The following is a 14,486-nucleotide window of genomic DNA, read 5'->3' on the forward strand; positions in this document are numbered from 1 at the left end:
CTTTACAACTACAGGTATTCCCATTAAGGAATGGGAAGATTTTACCACACACACAAAATTTCTATTGTGGCACACCTTTATGTCTTAGGAAGTATATTCCCCAGGCTGCTGGAGCTACTGTGAATTAAATTAAAATTAAAATTAATTTATTTATTTTTAATTAAATATTTTTTAAAAAATTTAAATTAAAAAATAAATCATTAAAATTAAATCATTAATTAAGAGGCAGTAGTGCTCAGCACCAGAAAGAAAGAGGGAAGAGAATATACTCCTGGATCCCCTCCTTCTACTTCTCCACCTGGGGAATGGTTAGCATTGGAAGAGTAAAGAGAATGGAAGGTTAATCATTGTTTATGGATAGGAAGGTCAGGGAGGAGAGAGGAGGAGGACAAGGAGCTGTCCATGCCCTGCATGACTGACAAAGTGCAAGCCCAAGGAGGCACTTGCTGCTTTCCTGCCACAGGTTTTGGGTCCATTCATTAGTCAAAGAAGCAGCTGGGTTCAGGGACATTGCCCACTTGAGGGACAGTTCTTGGTCCTGGCCAAGTTACTTCTCTATTCCTGATCTCTAAGTCAAAGTCAGCATCTTTCTCCCAATTTAAAATAATAATGTCGTCCTCTGTAAGAGGACATCCTCTGTAAGTACCCTGGGTTACTCTAAGTGTCTGGTCAGTGCTTTAGGGGGAGGGTCATCTCCAAGGGGCTTGACATTGCCTCGGTGCCTCCTGGGACTAAAAAGGTAAGCTAGCTCCTTAGAAACCTCTCTGTCTCTGAATTTCAAAGGAAGAGGGGAGGGGGGAAGATGATTGCCCCCAGGAAACGGCTGCTCTCCAGAGTCTGAGAATCCCTAGGGAGTTGGACTGAGGGATGAGCCTTCTCCAAAGGAGCCCCTATCCAAAACCCCTGTTGATAAGCAAAATCAGCAGCCAGCTTATCTAAAGCACATCCCAGCCATATGGTGCCACCAACTTCTCCTGCCTGTTGCTTCCACAACAAAAGGCCACCACACTACTTCTGGCCAGAAAGCCCAACTGGATAGCTCCTGTCCAGCGCCCCTCCTCAATTCCACTCGGATAGATGCCCTCCCCTTCCCGCCCACCCCCTTTTCAAAACCCATCCTACACCCAGACGCAGTGCAGCTATGTGGACTGTGCGTGTATCAGGTGAACAAAGGGTGAACCAGATGTCAACTTCAGAAATGGAGCTGCCTGGTGGGGGGAGGTTTACAGGAGGCAGCTCCAATCTAGACAATGAGCTTTTCTCCAAACACTGGGGAAGGCAGGCGGGCGGTGGGTGGGGCGGGCCTTGGGGAGTGGCTATTTAAAACACTTGGCTTCTTTTATTTCACCACCAGGGAAGTGAATTTGGTTCCTAAGCCAGAGCAAATGAAGTCATTTTGTTTCCATGGATTTTCTTTTTCACTTCTGGTGATGCCTTATGGGTATATACATCAGGGTTAAAAGTCAAGCCATCCATTCTCCCAACTTCAAATCTGAGCCCACTAAAGAGTTAATGTTTGGAGAGGATTTTTAGGACTTTGGTACGTGATTGTTTATTGCAAGTGTAAATGAAATGGGGGAAAAAAGCATCATGGGAGAGGAGCCTGAAGACCAAAAAACTGGAACTGACTTAGTCAAATGCCATAAGAGTAAGGTGTGAAGACCAGGAGATAAGGCCAACTCCTTAAACCCAGCGCTGGTATTAAAGATAGCATGGTATCTCTCAATCGACTCCTAGATTTTTGTTCCTTGCCATCTTTTCAGAGAATATACCAGATGGTCATAATATGCTAATCCCTTTATTTAATTTACTATTTCAGGAATGGCAAAAAGCAAGGAGGACACTGGTTTGCAATATTGAGTTCATCAGCCTATGACACTCAACACAGGAAAAATGTGTTTGTTGGGATGCATGTTGGGAAATGAGAAGATCCAACACCCATCTCTTCTAGAATCAGTGGTGGCTGGCCGTTTGCAGAGAGGTACAAATGCTATTTTCCCCCATTACCCCCCACCTAAGTAGAACAACAGTCTCTGATGAGTTTTTCCAATTTTTGTGAACATTCTCCGTTTAAAAAAATAAAAAAAAAAAAGATCCCCTTTCATGTTAAGTTGAGATTGCACTTGAATTCCCTCCAAAGGCAGAGCTGTACTGAATTATGATAATTAGAAAGCTGTGCCTATAAAAAAAAAAAAGCAGCAGTTGATGCATTTTAAAAAGTTCATGCCAGAGAATATAAGTTCAATATGTTCTCACATAATTAACATTTCCCACCATTAGCAGCAGTTTTTCAGTTTATTTCTCTGTAAAAACAACAGCCCTGACATTGTTTTACACACAGTCAACAATGTTTAAGTCACTTTACACAAAAAGTCTAAACTTGGTCAAATACCTACCAGCGATCTCAATTCCTGCTGGAGGCTACTGATTGTGATTCTAACTCACAATGAATAAGGCCAGCTTTCTCTTTCTTCTTTGAAATTCACTCCCCGGGTCAGGATGAAGCCATTCTAACTAAAACTGCTGAGGAAGATCTAGCAAAACACAAATCCCAGCCAGCATCTGGAGAAGGGCAAGAATAGTGGAACGAGCCAGAGCCAGGATAGGCTAGGCAAAAAAAAAGGAGAGACAAAGGATAAGTGAGAGGTGATGGATGCCCTTCCCAGGCCTGCAGCAAATCCTGAAGGGCCCTATGGCCTTAGCCAATAGAAAAAAAAAAAGAAAAAGAAAAAGAAAAAACAATCTGCCACAGTTTGCAAAGTTTCCCTGACAGCCCAAAGCATTTCTGGAGTATCTACCTTCCCACCCCTCCTAACCCCCCCAAGTTAAAATACAAAGAACAAAGAGAAGTCCCATTCCTAAAGCTGAAAGTTACCCTCCCAACAAGTTTTTTTTTTTTTTCATTTTTCAGAAAGAGCTAATCTTGTTATTAGGACAAAGTCCAAAAGAATCTGGAGTAACCTATGAGCTTTGACTATGAGTTCTGAGTACTACTGGACAGAAAAGATGTTTCCTAATCAAAACATCAAAGACTCTGATGAGGGTTCTCCAGAGTTAATTCAGGATCTGACAACACAACAAAATGGGAGCTTACATTCTAAAATTTACAAGATGTTTTTAAAATCATAGAATATAAAACTTGAGAAATTCACTCTTATAAATCATATATCACATTGGAAAAATAACTAATAGAATGGGGACTAAATTGGCTAGTTTTAAAAAATAGACCAAAAAAATTATAAATGTTGTGGTTACAATGAAGTTGGTCAAACTCAAGTGGGTAACTTGATTTTATCAACTTTGTGAAAGCTCGATATGAAAACATGGTATTAATGAAGGTTCAAAGGAAGCCTGGGCTATAATTTAAATACTACATTGGTTATATGAACCCAGTCTCAACTTTTAAGCCATCCCTCAGTTCCTCTTATCACACAGGCATTTCTTAGGTCTCTAGATCTAGCCTGAGCTTGTCAAGAAGGGAATCAATTTAAAATACTGCCTTCAGAATCCAGTGATATGCCCAATGATACCAACCACTTCTGTTAAACAAACTGCATGTGGTGAACAACAGTTAGCTGGAGACAATGCATTCCATATTTGTAGACAAAGTCAGGGCTCCAACTTTTCTGCTCTCCAAGTTTTACCATGAACTGATATGAGCTCTCTATAAATCTCTTCCTCCTCCTGCTTTTTATTTTTTATTTATTTCTTGCTGTTAATCTGGGACAAGACTAAATCCAAAAGATTTTTTAGCTTCAAGATGAACTGCAGACATTCTACAATGAAAGTGGTTATTACCACTCTTGTATATTTGTACAAACCTCCCAGAAGATCAACTAGGCTCCAATTTCCACTTAAGGGCAGTATAATTATCCTAACGGTTAAGATTGAGATGAAAAGTAATCAGGACAGATAATGTCTCCTTGATACACCAAGGTACATAAAGAAACTTGCAGGCTCAACTCTGAAGGCAGAACACTTGCATTCAATATATTTTTTTAATCTTTACATTTGGGACTTAAATTCAACAACTGGTTTAAATGTATGACTCCAATGCCATCTTTGCTATTATAAACTACAATTATTTCCCACTTTCAAAATTTCACCTACAATCGTTTCATAAAAGATAGGTGGCATTCTGCTATTTGCTGCTGCCTGTGCTGCTAAAAAGCAGTTTTTGGGTAAAACTCAGACATCAGGTCAAAAAAGTTTTTAAAAATGTTTTTTTCTTACTGTGACTTGACTTCTTAAAAACAAAACAAAACAAAAAAAAAAGGAAAGAAGAAAGACCAAGAGGGATATTAAAAATACACACATACATTCAAAATCTCCAGAAAGAGGTTACTAGCCATAAGTAGGTACGTTATCCTGTCAGTGAAAAAGAGAACAAAATCGCCCAACTGAGTCCAGAGCCCTAACCCTTTCTCTCCCCACTCCAAACTCTCTCCTCTAGCCAACAGTTCTCCTGGCAAAAGCCCTCAAACAACACAATTCATTCTCTCAAGTTTAAGATTCACTTTCAAGTCTATTTCACAGTAAAGTGAGTATTCCCCTCGGCAACTTTGTTTAATTTCATTAAGCAGATTTAAGTGTTTTGTTTTTTAAGTTCCGCAAAAAAACATAAAAATCATCATCTCTCCTCTTTTATTTCAGGGACTTTGTTGAGTATCACACACAGTGGTCAAGAACTAAGCAAAAGTCTTTTCTGTTACACTTCTGTTTTTCTGGGGGGTTGCTCTTCGATTAAAAAGACAAAAATGAGGATAAAAATTAAATATTCTCATTCCGGTTAAGTTATTCGGCAAAATAGAGCTCTTGTAACAAAATTACTTAGGTCTAGGTACTCACATACTATCAGCAACAAACAATAAATATTCCTATGGGCACTTAATTTATCACAACATAACAAATATTTGACATAGTTTGACATTTCGAGGAAACCTAAAGAGAAAATCTAGGATCCCTCCTGGAGATATTTAGGTTAGAAAAATACAAACTTTTCCCCCTCAAAATTATTCAATTCACAAAGACTAACCCCCTTGGGAGTTCAGGAGTCACTTTTTGATTGGTCTTAGCATTTCCTTCTGAAGGGGAGGGATTTCTTACCCAAGCTGGCCTGGCACCCATTTTTATGAGAGTTAGTTCTCACTGCTAATGCTGCCCAAAGACCTGATGAAAGTATTCCCTAGCTATATCTAGAAATGACAATATGCTAAGCAAATCCTGCAGGGAGCCATCTTAAATCTAAGAATCACCAGGGGGAAAAAAAATTCTGTGATTACCAATAAGTATTTTGATAGATCGGTGTAAGGATGACCCTAGATCCTACAGCTGAATATTTCCATCAAATATTACTTCAGACTATGTATAGATTTTATACATTTTACCACGCTGTAGAATGTCAAAACACCCTGCCAGAAATGTACTTATTCAACACAGAACAAACTAATCCTTGTTTATTCAGGTAACCACCTGCACTTAGCACCCCAGAAACAGCAACTAGCCTGCAGTTAAAAAAAAAAATCAGGAAGAGGAAAAAAAGAAAGGAGTCATGTGGTTAACCTGAGCTGGGGAATAACTGATACTGTCGTTTCTGTGCAACAGGCTGTATTTCCAACCTGTAGCACTTTTTAATTTAAAAAAAAAATGCAGTGAAATCTGAAAAGGCTGGACTGGCTGCCGCTAGCAGTCTCGGGCTTCTTCTTCTCAAGGTAGTTTTGTTTTTGTTTTTAAATGCATGGCCGGCCTTTTTTATAGGCAGAGTAACTGGTCTCTAAGTTCCCAGTACTTACTGAGGTCAATTTTCATTTCTGCAAATCAAAGGCAGCCACTTGCTTCTAATAAGTTAACAAGTCTCTAGAGAAATGGTGGTGGCTGGTATTTCATTGTTTCATAAATGTTTTTATACAGTAACACTATGCAACTTAAAACATTTTCTGAAAATGTGAATAGAAATAAAAATCGTGATCTGTATTTTTTTTGTAAGAAGTCTCAGCCAACCCCCAGTGTTTTTCTGCTACATAAAAATGTTGCTCCGCCTCGAGAAAATAAAGCAAGCAAAACCCGGGCAAAGAAAAGGAAAAGATTCTTAACAACTTCTCACTCCCTTTCGAGTGTGTACGGCAGGACTTTGGGAAACCGGGACTAAGAGAGCTGAACAAAGGCTGTAACCACAACCCGCTCCGCTTTTCGCTTTTCTCCTTGGGATCTTTTCTGGGTCCGTAAGCAAACAAATAACCCCTAGGTTTCCTACCGAAGGGAAGTTTTCCAGGGAGAATCTCCTCCTGGCTTTGGTGGTAACTGCGACTTAGCCTTTTGGGGACACAATGTTTCTGCTGACTCCCGAAAATTTTCCACTTGAATGTGCAATTAAGCAGCAGCGGCGGCGGCGGCAGCAGCAGCAGTTCTAGGGAAGCAGTAGAAAAGAACATGCCTTCTTTCATCTTTTAGAAGCCCCTCAAAGCCCCCAAATACACCACTCTAAGAGGCAGCCCGGGAGTCCGAGGTCGGTCGGTCTGTCTGTCGGTCTGTCTGTCTGCCTGCCTGTCTGCGTCTGTGTGTGTGTATGTGTCTGCTGCTGGATTTCGGAGGCGGGCACTCTCAGGGCACCGGGCTGCACCGGCTCATGTCAGGCTGGCTGCGCGCTGCTGCTACTGCTGCTGCTGCTGCCGCCGCGGCCGGGGCTGGGGCTGGGGCCGGAGCCGGGCCGAGGTTGATGCAAGGCGGCAGTGGCGGTTGTTCCTCCACCCGGCCTCCGGTTCGCTCCTACTAACTTCTTCCTTCTTGGCGAAATATGTGAAAAATGTCAAGGGTTTTTGTACGTGTGTGGCGCGCTTGTGTGTGTCTGAGTTTGTGTGTGTGTGTGTGTAAGCCAGAAGGGAGGGGGTGAGAGCAAGAGCGCTGCGTGTGTGTGTGTGTGTGTGTGTGTGTGTGTGTGTGTGTGTGTGTGTGTGTGTGTTTGAGGGAGTGTGTGAGGCTGAGTGAGAAACACTTGAGTCAGGGAAAGCAGCCACAGGAAGAGCAGGGCTGGAACGGGAGCAGCCGCCTGTTGCAGCGCCGGCTTCACACTCCGTAGCAAAACTCCATTTCAACAACTTGCCAGGCTCGCGCTCACTCTCGTCTTCTCTGCTCCGATCCCTCCCCACACCCTGGCTCAACTCAGCTTAGCTCAGCCCAGCCCTCGGACAGACCGACCGCGCTCTACACCTTCCCCAGCTCGCGCCTCCCCACCACCACCCCCACCCCCCAGCCGCGCTCCCGGGTCACCTGCAGGGGGCCCGGGGGAGGCAAAGGGGGAGGAGAAGAAGAAGGGGGGTCAGCGGCCCGGAGGAAGGAGGTCAGGGGAAAATAACAGGAGGACCCCCCCATCCCCCGCCCCGCGCCCGCTGCCCGCCGGCCGGCCCGCCCGCCCGCCACACACAAAGCAGACAGAGCTCAGAAGGGAGAAAGGAAAGAGAGGGTGACGCTCGTGCAAGGGTCCCTGCGAAGCCGCAACCACCACCATCACCCCCCAACAGAAACTTACCTTCCACTCCACCTTTGCAAAAACACCTCCCGGTTCTTGCAATTCAATTGCAAACTTCTTGACCGCGAGCGCCCGGCGCTGCTCCCACTCTCCGGTGTCTCTTCCACCCCCCCCCGGCCTGGCCCGGTTCGGCCCGGCCCCAGCCCCCGGCCCCGGCCCTGGCGGTCCCCACCTCTCCACCTCTCCTGGCTGGCCCAGCCGCCCCTCTCCGCCAGTCCCGGCCCCAGCCCGGCTCTGCTCTGCTCTGCTCCCCGGTGCCCGCTTCCCCGCTCCCTTGGCTCCCCGGGGCTGCGCGGCCGGGGTCTTTTCCTGCCGGCTATTTTTATGGGTTTCACTGCATGAGAGGCTGCCCGGGCCCAGCTGCCCAGAGCTGCCCGCAGGATTTAATCAAGTCTGAAAAAGTGCTTAGCGGTGCCCGCGAGCCGGCGGCGGCCGCGGCGGCTGTTTGGGCTCGGGCGGCGCGGCGCGAGCGATGCTAAGAATGTTCGGAATGAGAAGAGGAATGAAATGAACGCGAGGACCGAACTCGCTCAGGAGGGGTGGGACCTTGGTGACGTCATGCAGCCGGCCGCCCGGGGACCGGGGGCGGGGCCTGCCGCCGCCGGTGACGTCATAGGGAAGTCCAGGGCAGCGAGGAGGTGGAGCCCGAGGAAGGAGGGACGAAGGAGGAGAGGAGGAGACAAGAAGGAGGGAAAAAGAGGGAAAGGAAGGAGAAGAGGGAAGAGGAGGAGAAAGGGAAGGAGAGGAGGGGGAAGGGATGGACGGACTCCAGGAGACAGCCGAGGGCTGAGGCCCGGGCCCAGGCGCGCAGTGATCCTGAGTCGCTGTCCTCGCCGTGCTCCTTGGGAAGCCACGGCTGGCCTGCTCTCCGGGCGACTTGGCTCTGGATTGGGGGGTGGAGTTTCTCTTTCGCTGCGGACCCCGGAGCTCCCGCTTTGTCCGTAACTAGGGCGGGGCGCAGAGAAGAGCAGAAGAGGCCGGGCACCTTGTCCCCCGTGGGAGGGAGGGAAGCCGAGATCAAGTTACCTGAAAGAACCGAGGCTTTCTCTCTCCCCTTCCGCGAAGGGCCGCCTGCCTGGTTGTAAGAACTTTGGGAAAGTGGCCTGCCCTCCATCTTCTGTACCTCATTTTTCCCTGTCTGCAAAATGGGAATTGCACTATCGCATAAGAGCCACAAAACCTGGCTCAGAAACCTGAGCAATAGCAGACGTTCATTAATGAAAGCGTGGCAATAGGTAGCCAGCCTGGCCTTGGAGTCAGGACGACCTGTATTGTAGTACCAGTCTCTCACGTTCTGTGTGACCCTAGGCAAATCACTTAACTTTTCATTGCTTCAGGTAACCGAGCAGTTGCTTGGTAGAGGAAGTTTGTTCACCAGAAGTTCCTGGTGAGCACAGGTCAGGACCACTCTCTTCTACCCTCCTCCTCTCCAATAAGCTAGAGACTGAGGTCAAAATTCTACAGTCCTTGGAAGCTTATGTCATGGAGATCATGCTGACACTGGAGAAAGGGAGTTTGCCATCTTGAAAACCTATCCTTCCGTTCATTCCTCAAGCTTATGCTTTATCTCCAATGGGTTATCCAATGAGTAGAAGAAAGGGATACACACAAATTACCCTAAAAACAAGTTAGAACGCATAAAATGTGTAGTGACGTTCAAACCAAGTAGTCTGAGTGGCTTTAGAAACGACTGATCACTTCTGGCTGATGGAAGTGTACTGAATCAGTCATGTTTTATAAGCATGATCAAATATATCGACCCAGAGATCAGAAAATACCTATAGGCTATAGTTATAATAATATAGCTAAAATGTATATAGCAATTACTATGTGCCAGGCACTTTACCATTATTATCTCAAGTGATCCTCACAACAACCCTAAAAGGTCCCTGCTCTTATCATCTAGGCAGCAGGATTAAATGACTTGCCCAGAGTCAAACTATAAATGTCTGAGGCTGGACTTGAACTCTTCCTCACTCCAGGACTTACCCTGGAATTGATCTTAGCAGTCATCTAAGCCAACTTCCCCAATTTTTGATGTGGTTCAGCCCTATCCGACACTTTGTGATTTCATTTTGGTTTTTCTCCGGATAACAGAGTAGTTTGCTGTTTCCTTCTCCAGCATTTTATAGATGAGGAAACAGGCAAACAGGATCAAATGACTTGCCCAGGGTCACACAGTTACTAAGTGTCTAAGGCCAGATTTGAAATGAGGAAGATAAGTCTGGCATTCTATCCATTTTGCCACCTAGCTGCCTTATTTTCTACAGATGAGGAATTTGAGACCAAGAGAAGGTAAATGCACAGAAATAATCATCAGGGGCCAAATTCGAACTCATATCCCTCCTCTCTGAGTTTAGCACTCTAATATACTGTGCAGGCTTCAACTGCAAAAGGTCATGTGAGAGAGGCTATGAGGTATGCCTGAGAAACAGGAGTCTAATATATGTCTAGAAAAGGACACCTTATTTATAAGGAAACATTTAGGTCAAAATGAGAAGAGTTGACAAGGGCAGTATATATCAGAAAGATGGACTGGTGGGCAGAACTGAAGAATCAGAGAAGCAATCAGGAGACAAAGGAGCTCATCCAGTGCTAACACAGAGTATACAATAGAGGGAGCAAAGGGAAGTAAGCCTGGAAAGCTAGTTTGGTGTGAGACTGTATATTTATCCCTAAAAACCAGGATAAAGAGTTTGGATTTCATTTGATAAGCAACTATTGAGAGATTTTCACGTAGGGGAATGCATAAGGAAAAGTACTGTGGCAGAAAGTGAAGGGTGACTCCTTTCACCTTCATCTGTTCAAATAGAAGACTCTCCCCAGCCCTGTCAGTTGAGGTAGGCATATGAGAAAGGATCTCAGAAAGGTCAAATGACCTTGGATGAGGTCACACTGTTATTAAGTTGCAGAACAATGATATAACTGAGGTCTGCTGATTCCTAAGTCAGTGCTTCCTTCGTGTCTTGGCCTCCTTTTAGAGAAGTTCCTCTTGAAGTTGGTTGTGGCTTTCTCATGGTTCTCAACACAAGGTTTCACAACCCAATTTTCATTTGACATTAGAATGAAAATGGTTACGGGTTCTCACCCTGAGTGGGGTTTTCCCTAGTTCCTAGAATGTCTCCTGAAACTCAGTGACTAAAAATGGCGTAGATGCCCTCTAAAAGTGTTATTAGTGAAAGGGTAAGCACGAAGTCATGTTGATATTTCTCTCTCTGATTGACATAATCTTCCAGGTAAGTAACTCAAAGAAATTTCCAGGTATTAAACTCATAAATACTGGGACTATACCCAGATATAGGAAACTAGGTGATACAGTGGAGAGAGTACTGGGTCTAGAGTCAGGAAAACTCATCTTTCTAAGTTTAAATATGGGCTCACATACTTATCAGCTATATGACCCTGGACAAGTCCTTTAACCCTGCTTGTCTCTATTTCTTCATGTGAAAAATGAGCTTGAGAAGGAAATGGCAAACCACTCCAGTATTTGCTAAGAAAAATCCAAAAAGGATCATTTCAAAAAAGTTTAACATTCCTGAAACAACAAAAATACCCAGATATAAATTTCCCAAAATTTAGAAATAAATTCATTTTCCTATTTCACTTGATAATCTTTGGTCCTTTATTTATAAACAAGGGTTAATTCTATAGGGTCAGAAACAAATTTTAACTCAGTCTTGGGATTACTGTCTTTGAAGAGAAATATCCTCAGACCCATTTTATAGATTAGAAAACAGAGGCTGAAAGGAATTGTGATTTAAACATTGCATGCCTCTTTTAGACCCATATTTCCCAACTCTCTTAAAACTGGATGTTCAGTATGTTGTGGTTGCAAGATGACCTACATTAGAATCACACATGTTATGTTCTCATGTGGTTGGCTGGACTGGCTGGCTCCAGGTGAACAACTATGTATATTTATGGATGTGCAAACCCAACATTTTGACTTTTTGCAGGGATAGTTAACTGAGAGAAAAGCAAATATGGCACTCAATCATTTATGTATGTTTCCACTTTTTAAACAATATTAAATTGATGGTACATTTTTAATAATCCATGACAAGATTTTTTTACAAGTTAGAACAAAGTTAAAAATAATAAAACACTCGCAGACAAGTAAAGTACTCTTGTCTCTAAGTTTCACTCTTATAAACAGTTTTTAACTAAACTTCTCTCTTACTTATAGAACTATCCCAAGTTTAGATAGCTGGGTAGTACAGTGGATAGAGTACTGGGCCTAGAGTCAGGAAAACTCATTTTCCTAAATTCAAATCTGGCCTCAGACACTTACTAGCCATATGACCCTGGGCAAGTCACTTAACCCCAATTGCCTAGCCCTTACCACACTTCTTAGAATTGACATGGATTCTAAGAAGAAGGTAAGGGTAAAAATTAATTAATTAATTAATTGCAATTCTTACAGGACTTATTCAAAGCTCAAGATATTTCTAGCTGCTTTGAGTGCTGTTGCTGATTGTCCTGAAATTTCTTTTGTCTTGCCCAGACTTTCTACTAACAAAAGAAACCTGTTTTCAGTCCTTTCATCCCTTCATCAAAAAAAGGGGCCGGGGTGGGGGTGAGGGGGGGAACTAGGTAGCTTAGTGGATTGAGAGCCAGGCCTAGAGATGGGAGGTCCTGGTTCACATCTGACCTCAGACACTTCCCAGCTGTGTGACCCTGGGCAAGTCACTTGACCCCCATTGCCTAGCCCTTACCCCTCTTTTGTCTTAGAACCAATACATAGTATTGATTCCAAGATGGAAGGTAAGGGTTTAAAAAAACACACACATTTATCTACCTGGGCAAGGCTAGGTTCCTTAGACAAATAAGTTGCTTATAGACAAAGACAGCTACACTGCAGTATAGAGTAGTACTGGCTCCTTGAAGCCTCTTCCTAACTTGGATCATAGATCAAGAGCTGGAAAGGACCTTTAATGTTAGAGAGGACATTTAGGCCCAGAAGTTGTGACTTGTCCAAGGTCTCACAGGTAATATGTGACATAGTCAGAATTTGAATTTTTTCTTCCTGTAACTCCAAAGCCCAGTAATCTCTCCATTGCACCATACCACCTGTCATGTCTGCCTCTTTGATGGTGCTTTCCCTATAATATTCTTTCTCTGATCAGTGGCCACAGTCCCAATTTATGACTGAAATTATGACGCTTATTGCCAAATATTTTTAACAGGTACCCAAAACTATTCTTTTTCCCTCTCTAAGTATGTCAAGAAATAACTGAAACAATCCAACCTTCAATGGAAAGAGTACCAACAGTTGGGGAACCAAGGTTTTAAGCCCATGTGACTTTAGACAAGTAATTTAATCTCTCTGGACCTCAGTTTCCTCATCTATAAAACAAGGGAGGAGGTATGGACTAAATAACCTCTCAGATATCCTTCAGCTTTCTCTGATTCTGATCAACCAAATTTATAAAATCATAGTCTTCATTCAACATGAAAAGAAACTTTGGAGCTCATCTTATACAATTCCCACACAAAGCATTAATGTTCCCTAGAGCATCTGATGACTATCAGCATGATAACTCACATTTCTGTAGTTCTTTAAAACTTAGAAAGCTTCAAATGTTCTCTCAAAGACTTCCTAGCTGTGTGACCCTGGGCAAGTCACTTAACCACCATTGTCTAGCCCTTGCTACTCTTCTGTTTTAGAACTGATACTAAGACAGAAGGTAGGAGTTTTTTAAAAAATTAGAAAGTACTTGGAGACCACCAGCAATAGGGCACTCAACACCATCGCCCCATATACCCAGAAAACAGCCCATTCCATTTTCAGACAGCTCTAATGATTGAGAATGATCTTCTAATGCCCAAGTCTAATCATGTTACTCTCCTGTTCAGACATTTTCAGGGATCCTTGATTGTTTATGAAATAAAACACAAATTACTTAGCCTAGCATTTGTATTCCTCAAAAATTTGGTTCCAACCTACCTTTCCATCCATCTAAAATACTATTGCCCTACTATATGTACTACTTCCTAACAAATCCCTAGTCTCAAACTGCCCCTACCTGCCTGTGTCTAGTGTCTTCTACATCCAGAATGGTCTCTACTCCTTCAAGGCTTGGCTTAGGTATCATGTCCTCTCCCAAGCGCTCTTTGATCATACCAACTATAAGGGAACTCTCTCTTCTTAAATCTCTCATGTTTCTTTCTTTGTTGCCATTCTTATACATTTTGTGGTTGTTGAGTAGTTTTCAGTCATGTTGGACCATTCATGATCCCATTTGGGCTTTTCTTGGCAAAGATACTCTAGTGGTTTGCCATGTCCTTCTCCAGCTCATTTTACAGATGAGGAAACTGAGGTCATAGAAGGGTTAAGTGACTTGCTCAGGGTCATACAGCTAGTGTCTGAGGCCAGATTTGAATTCAAGAAGATAAATCTTCTGACTTCAGGCCCAGCACTTTATCCACTGTACCACATAACTGCCCTTGTTATATTTTCACCATCTGTAATTTAGATTTAATGGAGCACTATTTCTAAGCAATTCCCCAATCTGCACTCACTTTAGGTATCTGGGGGATGTCTATTTTCAGTGGGTTCCAGTGATAATCCTGTAGGGAGTACTACTAAAACCTGAGTTTACAAACCCCCTCCTGTGTGCTTCCCATTAACAATCAGCCAGAAGACATGATTAGGTCTTAGCTAAGGCATTTACTAAGATAACATTGTAAGAAGAGTAGCTACAATCATCATAGAGAAACCAGTGCTGCTCTCCCCCACAAGAAGACATCGCCACCTGTGGGCTGAGTGGGCCAAAAATTAAACTTAATCCTAGTGGGATACACCTACGTGTAAGCCAATTCATCACTATTTCCAATACTACAATGTTAAGAAATCCTTTTTCTCTTTCATACTCTCTGTCACAGAGTCACCCTAGAGCAGCATTGGCGAAGGTTTTCAAGTTCACATGCCCAAACTGCAACTTCAAGCTGTCTGAGAGCT

The 14,486-nt window shown here is 43.5% G+C and overlaps 1 protein-coding gene and 1 long non-coding RNA gene across 6 annotated transcripts in view; one reads left to right on the forward strand and one right to left on the reverse strand.

Annotated features, from left to right (window-relative positions):
* The window catches only part of TEAD1 (TEA domain transcription factor 1), a 335,258-nt gene extending 327,211 nt beyond the window's left edge, over positions 1-8,047 (reverse strand). The window contains exons 1-2 of one of the 5 annotated variants that reach the window (XM_016423443.2): positions 7,526-8,047; positions 6,254-6,406 (exon numbers count right to left, since the gene is read on the reverse strand). The gene's annotated coding sequence lies outside the window, so the exon portion shown is untranslated. The remainder of the gene's footprint in view (positions 1-6,253; positions 6,407-7,525) is intronic. The other 4 variants (XM_007497110.3, XM_056802056.1, XM_007497109.3 and 1 more) reach the window with 4 other exon arrangements.
* LOC130455008 (uncharacterized) overlaps positions 6,372-14,486 on the forward strand; it is a 42,508-nt gene continuing 34,393 nt past the window's right edge. The window contains exon 1 of the long non-coding RNA XR_008912775.1: positions 6,372-6,505. This is a non-coding gene — a long non-coding RNA (uncharacterized LOC130455008). The remainder of the gene's footprint in view (positions 6,506-14,486) is intronic.

The sequence above is a fragment of the Monodelphis domestica genome, chromosome 6 (genome assembly GCF_027887165.1).
Source record: "Monodelphis domestica isolate mMonDom1 chromosome 6, mMonDom1.pri, whole genome shotgun sequence".
Lineage (NCBI taxonomy): Eukaryota > Metazoa > Chordata > Mammalia > Didelphimorphia > Didelphidae > Monodelphis > Monodelphis domestica.